Source organism: Apodemus sylvaticus, chromosome 8 (genome assembly GCF_947179515.1).
Source record: "Apodemus sylvaticus chromosome 8, mApoSyl1.1, whole genome shotgun sequence".
Taxonomy (NCBI): Eukaryota; Metazoa; Chordata; class Mammalia; order Rodentia; family Muridae; genus Apodemus; species Apodemus sylvaticus.
In genome coordinates this window covers 113,125,686-113,135,089 of record NC_067479.1, presented here as the reverse complement: position 1 = coordinate 113,135,089, position 9,404 = coordinate 113,125,686, and positions in this window count along the sequence as shown.

Genomic DNA, 9,404 nt, shown 5'->3' with positions numbered 1-9,404 from the left:
TTTTGAATATTATTGTTTGTTAGAATTATATCTCCTATAATCTGCACTGTGAACAATTTTAACATGTAGTCCAGCATTAATTTGTCCTTACTTTTAATTAGTTTTATATTAAGAACATTTAAAGTGAAAAAAAAGAACATTTAAAGTGAAATTATATGATTATTTTTATATCTGTTGTGAGGTATCCATCAGAGGAATCTACTCAGACATGGGTGTTTTGCCAATAGAAAGTCTCTCTTGGCTATCTGGCAACTATGCTGGATGTTTTGGATGTCAGGGTGAGCTTTAAAGCAAAAAGAAAAAAAAATCATGGGTTGGCATACTTCAGTGAACAATAACAGTTAGCCAGAAGCAAAACAACAGAAGCCAAAGGGCAAGTCTAGTACATTTAGAACATTCCCAGAACTGTGGATGTTGATAGATTAAGTCTTTGTTTTCACCTTGGCTGGTGGTGCTGTCTGCTTGCTGAGTTTTATAGCCTGAATACCACTTCCATCATGGAGTCAGTTGTGTTAACGTTTGGGAGCCTATTACATCCCCCACTGGTCTTTGTGAAGGAGTCAAACTGTGTACTCCTCCTGCTTTCAAGGGGTGTAGTTGAGGCTAAGACCATTAGTTTAAGGTACATGCTCCCGCTGTTAATTGAGTCAGAATGAGAAGTAGAGGCCCAGTCAAGGCTGATAGCAGAGTAATTAGCCAGGAGGGCCAAGAGAACAGAGACTGGACTGGTAGCAATTATCTAATTTGTCTCTTTGTCTCTTTGTGTTTTTGAGGTTTTCCCCAATCATGATCTTCTCTAAATACTGGTAAATAATTACCATAGAAACAGCCAAAGCCACACGGAAGTCCTCCTTATCTCATGAAGTCAGTCTAAGCCTTTCCAGTTTTGTAGGACCATTTCTGAAAGGGAGTCTCTTCTTTTAATTCAGAAGTAGAAACTTTTAATACCTCTTGGTTCTGATCAACATGTCTGGTTAACTTTATAAAACATTTATCTCCACACTAAGGGCTGATGTGTCTGTGGCTATTGAGTTGGCTCTGACCATAAATGGGAGGAGGACAGGTATGGGATGCAAAACCATGCCAGGAAGTTTGATGAGGTAGAGCAGGTCGAGACCCAGAGACTCGGTGGGCACACACCTGAGGCTTAGGTGACTCCCAGCTCCCTGACAGACTCCTGACTTGGAACACAAGCCATGCTTCTCACATAAAAGAAATGCGTCCTATGGTCACATAGGCTCAAGACAGAGGTCTGCATACTAATGAGGTACCCAGAAAGGAGGGCTTAGCCAATAATCTTTCCTTTCCAGACATTCTTCCCTGAAAAAGGTATGTAATCGTAGGCCCACCCTGAGAAGTGGGGTATGATTTTATATATTCATTTCCCACCATGACAATAAACTTTTTAGAACCATGGGCTCTATCTGCCAAGCTAAGGACAATCACTCTGGGATGGGAAAAAGCCAGAGCCCTCCTTTCCCCCCTGGCCCCGGGCTAGAAGGTGTCCCTCAGCTAGATGCTGTCCACAGCCCTTGGCCCAAATGGACTTTGTTCTCTGTTCTTCCGAGACTCCCAACAGCACCTGGATGTCCAAGAGTCTGAGAAACCCATAGACTCAGCCTTGTTGCAGGCCCAAACCAGCTCTGGCTTTCCAACATCTTAGACTTCACTTTCTCAACCCTGGAGTGGTACCTCTGTGCTTCTCTGCAGCCCAGAACCCACCCTGGTGGCAGCGTGGGATAAGCACAGTCAATCTCCCCATGTTTTGCCTCCCCAAGTGGCCATTCCCTGTGGCAGAGCAGATGTGGGCCTACAGACAGGAACAACTTGCATTTTCTTTCTCTCTCTCTCTCTTCCTCTCTCTCTTTCTTTCTTTCTTTCTTTCTTTCTTTCTTTCTTTCTTTCTTTCTTTCTTTCTTTCTTTCTTTCTTTCTTTCTTTCTTTCTTTCTTTCTTCCTTCCTTCCTTCCTTCCTTCCTTCCTTCCTTCCTTCCTTTCTTTCTCTTGTTCAGAGTTCATATTAAAATGTGTTTTTCCTTCTTTGCCATTATATTGGGATACTTGGTGCAGAATGTGTACTAAGTCACATAGAAAGGGTTTCTCAGTTTGGGAAGCATCAGAAGAGCACAATTAGACGAATCATTAGTATGTGCTCACCACGTAGTCCTAAAAAACCTGTAATATTGCTATTATTGTCTAGATGGGTTAACCCATATGGCAGAACAGCAGGCATAAGAATAAAGGGAAGTGCCTAGGTTAAAGGTTTTAGATATATGGCATGTTTTAGCCCCCTGTAAGTCCTCTAACATTAATTTGGGCCACCCCTAGTCATGATGAGTTTTGTTAGTCAGTTGGCTGACTGTCTGGTTGGTTCCTATTCCTATGTCATATGGGTGCTGAATATCTAAGCATGACCAGCAATCCTGGCTGATTTCTGTCTGGGAATGATTAACTAAGTGGTGGGCCTTGTCAAGAGTAGAAAACAGGGATGCAGATCCCTTTGCTTCCTAGATGGCAGGAAATGAGATCTGCCCCTGGGTGTGTTCAGGAAGCCTTCGTTTTATATCCCCAATTTTAAAAACTATTTATTTATTTTATGTATATGAGTACACTGTAGCTGTACAGATGATTGTGAGCCACCATGTGGTTACTGGGATTAGAACTCAGGACCTTCGGAAGAGCAGTCAGTGCTCCTTCCCACTGAGCCATCTCTCCAGCCCCCACCCCCTTTTTTGTAATGAAAATTCCGTTGTTCCTGGCAAGTAGGGGGCCCAGCCACAGGGCATTCATGGAACTGTAAACGCTATATCTATATCTGAAGAGATAAACTTCTGTCTTTTTCCTTTGTCAGTTCATCCAGACTGTTAGAGTGGGCATCAGTAAGCAAAGGTCAGGATGGAGTATAGGTTGCTGGTCCTTAGACATACTAGTTATCACTTTGCCTGTATCTATCTATCTATCTATCTATCTATCTATCTATCTGTCTGTCTGTCTGTCTGTCTGTCTGTCTTTCTTTCTTTCTTTCTTTCTTTCTTTCTTTCTTTCTTTCTTTCTTTCTTTCTTTCTATTTTCTATATTCTTTGTTTACATTCCAAATGATTTCCCCTTTCCCGGTTCCCCCCTCCTTATAAGTCCCATAAGACTTCTTCCTTCTGCCCATTCCCCAATCAACCCCCTCCAATTTCTCTGTCCTGGCAATCCCCTACATTGCTGCATCAAGCCTTTCCAGGACCAGGGCCCTCTCCTTCCTTCTTTTTGGGAATCATTTGATATGTGAATTGTGTCTTGGGTATTCAGAGTTTCTGGGCTAATATCCACTTATCAGTGACTGCATTCCATGTGTGTTCTTTTGTGATTGGGTTACCTCACTTAGGATGATATTTTCTAGTTCCAGTATCTGTCTTTCTTAAATCCCAAGTCCAGGCTTGAGGACAGCAGAGGTTGAACCATGATTCTGGATTCATGCCAAACATAAAACTCAGGAGTATGTAGAGAGGCAAGGAGTGGAAGGATTTGGGGCCTGATGAAACCTTGATGGGCCCATAGTCTGCGAGATAGTCCATTTAGCATTGTCATCCATGACTTCTACTTTCTTGGCCAGGATGCAGTTGATTCCTGCTATAATTCTGTCTACCTTCATAGCTATAAGAGTAGATAGAATCATCATGTAGTGACCTTTTCAAGTTGATTTCAGTGCCCCTTTGCTACCCGCTTGACCCAGAGGTATCATCAGACGTGAACAAGGAAAAATTGGTGATGGACTTGGAGGTCAGGTGGGTGTCTTGGACAATCTGGTGAATAACCTTTATGGAGGACTGGAGGGCATGAAGTGACTTGAGAAATAAATGGTTAGAGAATTCTGCCTACTGCTGCTCTTTGAGCCAAGGAAGCAGTGAGGGAGGTCTTCCAATCATAATCTCTTGAGAGTGTAAGTCCCCCTAAATATGGGGTACAACAGACTGAAGCGAAGCAAAGGTAAAAGGTCTATCCACCTCTTGCTGGACTTTATTTTCTTAAAGATGTATTTATTTATTTCATACACATGAGTGCTCTATCTGAATGTATACCTGCATGCCAGAAGAGGGTATCAGATTCCATTATGAACCACGATGTGTTGTGAACCATGATGTGCTTGCTGGGAACTGAACTCAGGACCTCTGAAAGAGCATCTCTCCAGCCCCACTTGCTTGACTCAAATGAGAATTTTCTTAGAGTTCTTTTTTTTAATTAAAAAAGCCCCTATGTCCTATTTATATTTTCCCAGTTCTATTATTTGAGAGGTTTTGGTTATGAAAGGTCATTGTTGGACTCCATTGCTAGGGGGAGGCCAAATCGGGGGACCAACATTTCCTGGAGGAGCTTTCTAGCTACTAGTTGAACAATTTTAGTTCAGATAGGGAAAGCCTGAAAGTATCTATAAAACCTAGCAAATACTTGTATCTTCCTCTAACAGGCCAGGTTTTGGTAAGTCAGTTGTTTTGATCCCTTTCTGGATAAGGGCTCTCTGTTTGGACTTTAGTACAAACTTGGCATCTGGCTGAGACATCCTAAACTAGGATGTAAGCCTCAAGTGCCTTTTGCTTAGTCTCAGTCCAAATTTGGGGCCCAGTGCTGGCTATTTGTGCTGGTGTACACTGCCTTGCTATTTCATAAACTCTTATATCCAGACAGCAATACCTAGCTACGCCTAGGAATTCTCAGTTCCCTTATATGTGTCTTCCTGAATGAGGCAATAAGATTCCCTTTGACCTCAGAATAGGTTTGTTCTGTTGGGTTTCCCTAAGAGGAACAAGTGGTGTCTTTATAGTCAGTAGCTTATGAAAAGTCTTCAGCTAAAGACTTGGCAAGATTGCAATAAACAGAAAAGCACAGATTTGGTTACTTGGGGAGGAGTGTTGGGAGACAAAGGCTAACTGGTAATAAATTAAACTATTTCAAAGGCAAAAAAAAAATACCCAAACAAAAAAACAATGAAGAAATAAAAACCAAGACAAACCAAACCAACAACAACAAAAAAACTAAACAGGAACCAAAATACCATCAAATGTCTAAGAGTGAGCACTCACTGAACACAAGGTGAACAGTCTCAGTCTGGAATGCCCTTAGAGTTCTGAGAGCAAGTGATACAAACAAAAACCAACCAAATGTCTAGACCAAAATGCCTTCAAAAGCAAACAAACAGAACATACTTTAAAACAAACACTCTGAAAGCAAACCTAAGCCAGAAACTTTTCTGCTAAATAGTATCTTTAAATAACCAGCTCAGAATAAATAAATGGAGCAGAGACTAAACCAAAGCTGGTCGGAGGGGGCCCTAGAAGGAGCTCACCACACTCCACCTGAGCAAGCAATGTCAGCTGTCTTGGACTCAATGGGTCCCTGCCAGTACCTCTCCTCCCCACGAGGGATCCTCTGGTGAAAAGTGACTTATTCTTGGAACATCCTATTGTGGCACAAGGGTCAATAAAAAAGTCCTCCAATTCCCATCTCAAACAAAATAAGAGAAAATTTGCTCTGGAGTCAAATATGAGTGACCATGAAACACTCAGAAACATAGATTTAGACTGCCCTACATGTTCCAACGTGCAAGTAATGTCGAGAAGCCTTTATAGTAACAAAATAAAGAGAGTTATACATCAAGACTCTTTCAAAAGCATTGGTATAAATCATCAGAGAGCTAGGGTATAGCCAAGTGGAGAAATCTCAGCGACAGGCCTCAGATGTATGTAAATAAGGCATGAGATGTCACAGGAGCCTGCCTCTTCTTGTCTTGGAGCTGAGTCGCGGCTCAGGTCTCACTTGTGTTCCAGTCATCTGGATGCCTTCTTGAATAAATTACCTTCCTGTAACTGTTCATAGATTTTCATGCAACTCATTGTAAAGAGGCATAAACTCCTGGAAACCCCAGCAGCCAGCTGCCCCCCAGGCTCAAATCCACATGGACAGGAGGAAGCAAACGTGCAATGTGTCTGAACTTTTCTTTCTCACAGCCTGAGCTCCATGTGATTTCATCTTTCTTTGAACACTTGGAAATGAGGTGTAGATTTCTAAATGGGGGTTGATTATGGCCTAAGGAAATTGTATCAAATATCTCTCTTTTCTTTCTTTTACCAGAATTGCAGCACCCTATGGGTAAGAGAAGGAGTGTGCCAGGACCTTCTGAGTAGTGCAAGCAAGATAAGGGAGCAGTTGCTGGGCAACGCCCACATTTAATCTGTGATATGCAGGAATCCCAAGGAAACTCACACTCCTGTCCTTGTGGTAGAGAGACCTGTGCTATTGAGGAGCTGCCCTTACTACAGGCAAAGAGCAATTACATGACTAGCCAAGAAGACAGTGTCACAGAGCTGCTTAACCTCCTTGGTGCTATGGAGACCTCAGAGGCTCACTACACTGTGACAGTGGGATGCATTCACACATTCCTATCCTCCTTCTTAAGTCCTTTCTTCTTTCCATTATTTTACCCTGATGACTGCTAGGATCTGCCAGGATCACAAAAACAGAAAAGTTTTAGAGGTTCAGTACATTAACTGAACGTGGTAGGAAGCATGATAGCCTGCAGGTAGACATGGTGCTGGAGAAGGAGCTGAGAGTTCTACATCTTGATTTGAAAGCATCCAGAAGGAGATCCTCTTCCACAGGCAGTCAGGAGGAGGCTCTCTTCCATACTAGGCAGAGCTTGAACTTGATCTCAAAGCCCACTGCCACAGTGACACACTTCTTCCAAGACCACACTTATTCCAACAAGGTCGCACCTCCTAATAGTGTCACTTCCCATGGGCCAAGCATATTCAAACAACCACAGTCCTCAACTGATGGTGCTATTAGGGAAGTTTGTGAGGTGTGATCTTGTTTGAGGAAGTGTGTCAGCGGAGGTGGGCTTTGAGAGTTTAAGAGCTCATGGCATTTTGAGATCATGCTCTCTGTTGGTACTGGCAGTTCTAGATGTGAACTTTCAACTTCTGCTGCAGCTGCCACGCCTGCTGCTTGCTGCCATGTCTTCTCACCATGACAGGCTCTTACCTCTTTGTACCTGTACACCAAATAAACCCTTCCTTGTGTAAGCTCCTTTGGTTCTCTGTAGCCGCCCACAGCTACATTTGAATGGGTTATCGGTCACCTGGAAGGAAAGCTAAGGATGGGAATAGGTTGTGGAGAGAAACATGGAGTCAAGACAAGATTTCCTGTTCAGGACTCAAAGTTTAATGGAGGTCTCCAAATACATATAGGCAGGGGAAGACCCTTCCCCCAAATTCCAAAGTGTGTTCTGGGGAACTGGTCTGACTCTTCACTGGGCGTTGGCACCACTGCTCAGGCAGCTGGGCGGGTCACCTGCTTAATTCACGAATTCGTAGACCTGGAAGAACAATGAACTTCGTCTTGTCTCTGAGTGTTCCACCCTAGGTGGGAAGCAGTGGCTAACAGAGTTCTGAAACTCCTGCTCAAAAAGGCTGTGGGGAGGGCACAGTTCTCATTTGATATGAGCAGTAGAAAAGCAACTGAGGCAGATAATCAATTGGTACAGTCCTTTAATAAAGTAAACCAGGCTCTCACAGAAACCCCAGTTCTGGGCATTCTGTCCTCAAAACTCCTCTGTTATTTGTGGCAGAAATCAAGGTCTTATCCTTAAAACAAACTCAGTGACTCAGTGTCCAGGGACAGAACTGAGGCCTGCAGGCTGTGTTTTCAAAGAAGATGCTGCATCAGAGTAGATCCTCTGTCTAAAAGTTAAGGAAGCCCTGGCACTACTATTGGGACTATTATCAGAGTGTCTCATATCCCAACAGGTAAAGGCTATACTAGAATTAAAGAGGTACCCATAACTGGAAGTATACTAACACAATGTTAGGTAATCTTCATACACAACCCAGAGATAGCAATCAAAATTTGTGGTACCCTGAGTCATTCTTGATCCTGTTTCCTTCTTACAAAGGTCAGTTAAAATATTGTCTTTGCAACTTCCCAGGATGCCACAGGTTCTTTGCAATTACTTGTCATTTGGATGTTTTAGATATTTATCAATTTCTAATTCTTTTTTCCTCACTTGTTTCAAAAATATTCAGATCGTTCCTGGTTATTCTTATTGTTGCTATTGTTATTCTTATTTATTTATTTATTTACGTATTTATTTATTTATTTATTTACGTCAAATTGACACAAGCTAGAGTTGTCTGAGAAGTGGAACCTCAGCTGAGAAGATGTTTCCATCAGATTCCCTATAGACAAGGCTCTAAGGACATTTTTTTGACTGGTGATTGATGTGGAAGGGCCCAGCCAACTGGGAGCCATTTCACTTCTAGGCAGGTGGTCCTGGTTGTATAAGAAAGCAGGTTGAGCAAGCCTTGGAGAGCAAGCCAGCAAGCAGCATCCCTCCAATATCCTTTTTTTCAGTTCTCTTCTCCAGGTTCATGCATTGAGTTCCTACTTTGGCTTTCCCTGATGATGGATTGTAACCTATAAAACAAACAAACTCTTCTTCCTCAAGTTACTTTAGGTCATAGTGTTTTAACATAGCAATAGAACCCCTAAGATGGACTCTCTTTTTCTGCAAGGTGATGGTAGCAGATCTCGAGTTGAGGGGCCACACACAACACCCTGGATATCTCAGGATGTTGAGAAGTTTAGGGTACCCATAAATGAACATCAAGGATACTACATCTCAGATCTAGTTGTGTGTGTGTGTGTGTGTGTGTGTGTGTGTGTGTTATTTCTACCCACAACAGGTACTCAACATGTACATACATCTTTAGCCCCAACTTTACACACATTTGAATGTGCCTTCTCATTTTAGTCAATGTTCAAATGAGTTCTTTGTGCTGCCTTCAAATCCCCAGAGAGAGGACAATTCTCATGACGAAGTTTGTTGGAATTTAGTGGTGAAATGGGTACAGAGATAGACTTGTTGGGCTTGCTCACCCAATCCCACCTGAAATAAATAGGAATGAGAAACTGGGGACTCATACTGAGGAGAAAGTGAGGCAGGCTGAGTAATTTACAAAACCTGGAGTAAGTGCTGCCAATTTCTTTTGCTGTATCAACAGCAATGTATACATGTTAGAGCAGAGAGAAGGCACAGACCCTGAGATTAACTGCAGAGGAGTTGAAAGGAGCAGGCCAGGTGCAAATGAGAATTTTAATAGCAAATGAAAATGACTCAGGCCCTGGCTTGCTTCTTCAGGCACCTTCAACACTTGACCTTGGCTTTATCGTGCTTTCACGCCCAGACACCCGGAGGAGAGAGAAGTGGAGACTCATAGTGGCAAGTGTCTACCCTGACCATTATCATTTTTCAATAAATAATTTTTACTGGTACATAAAAGTGGCAAATTATAAACATCAATACAGTACCCAATAATATATCTCAGGAGAGATATATACTGTATAATCAAGTTAAACAGATGTAAC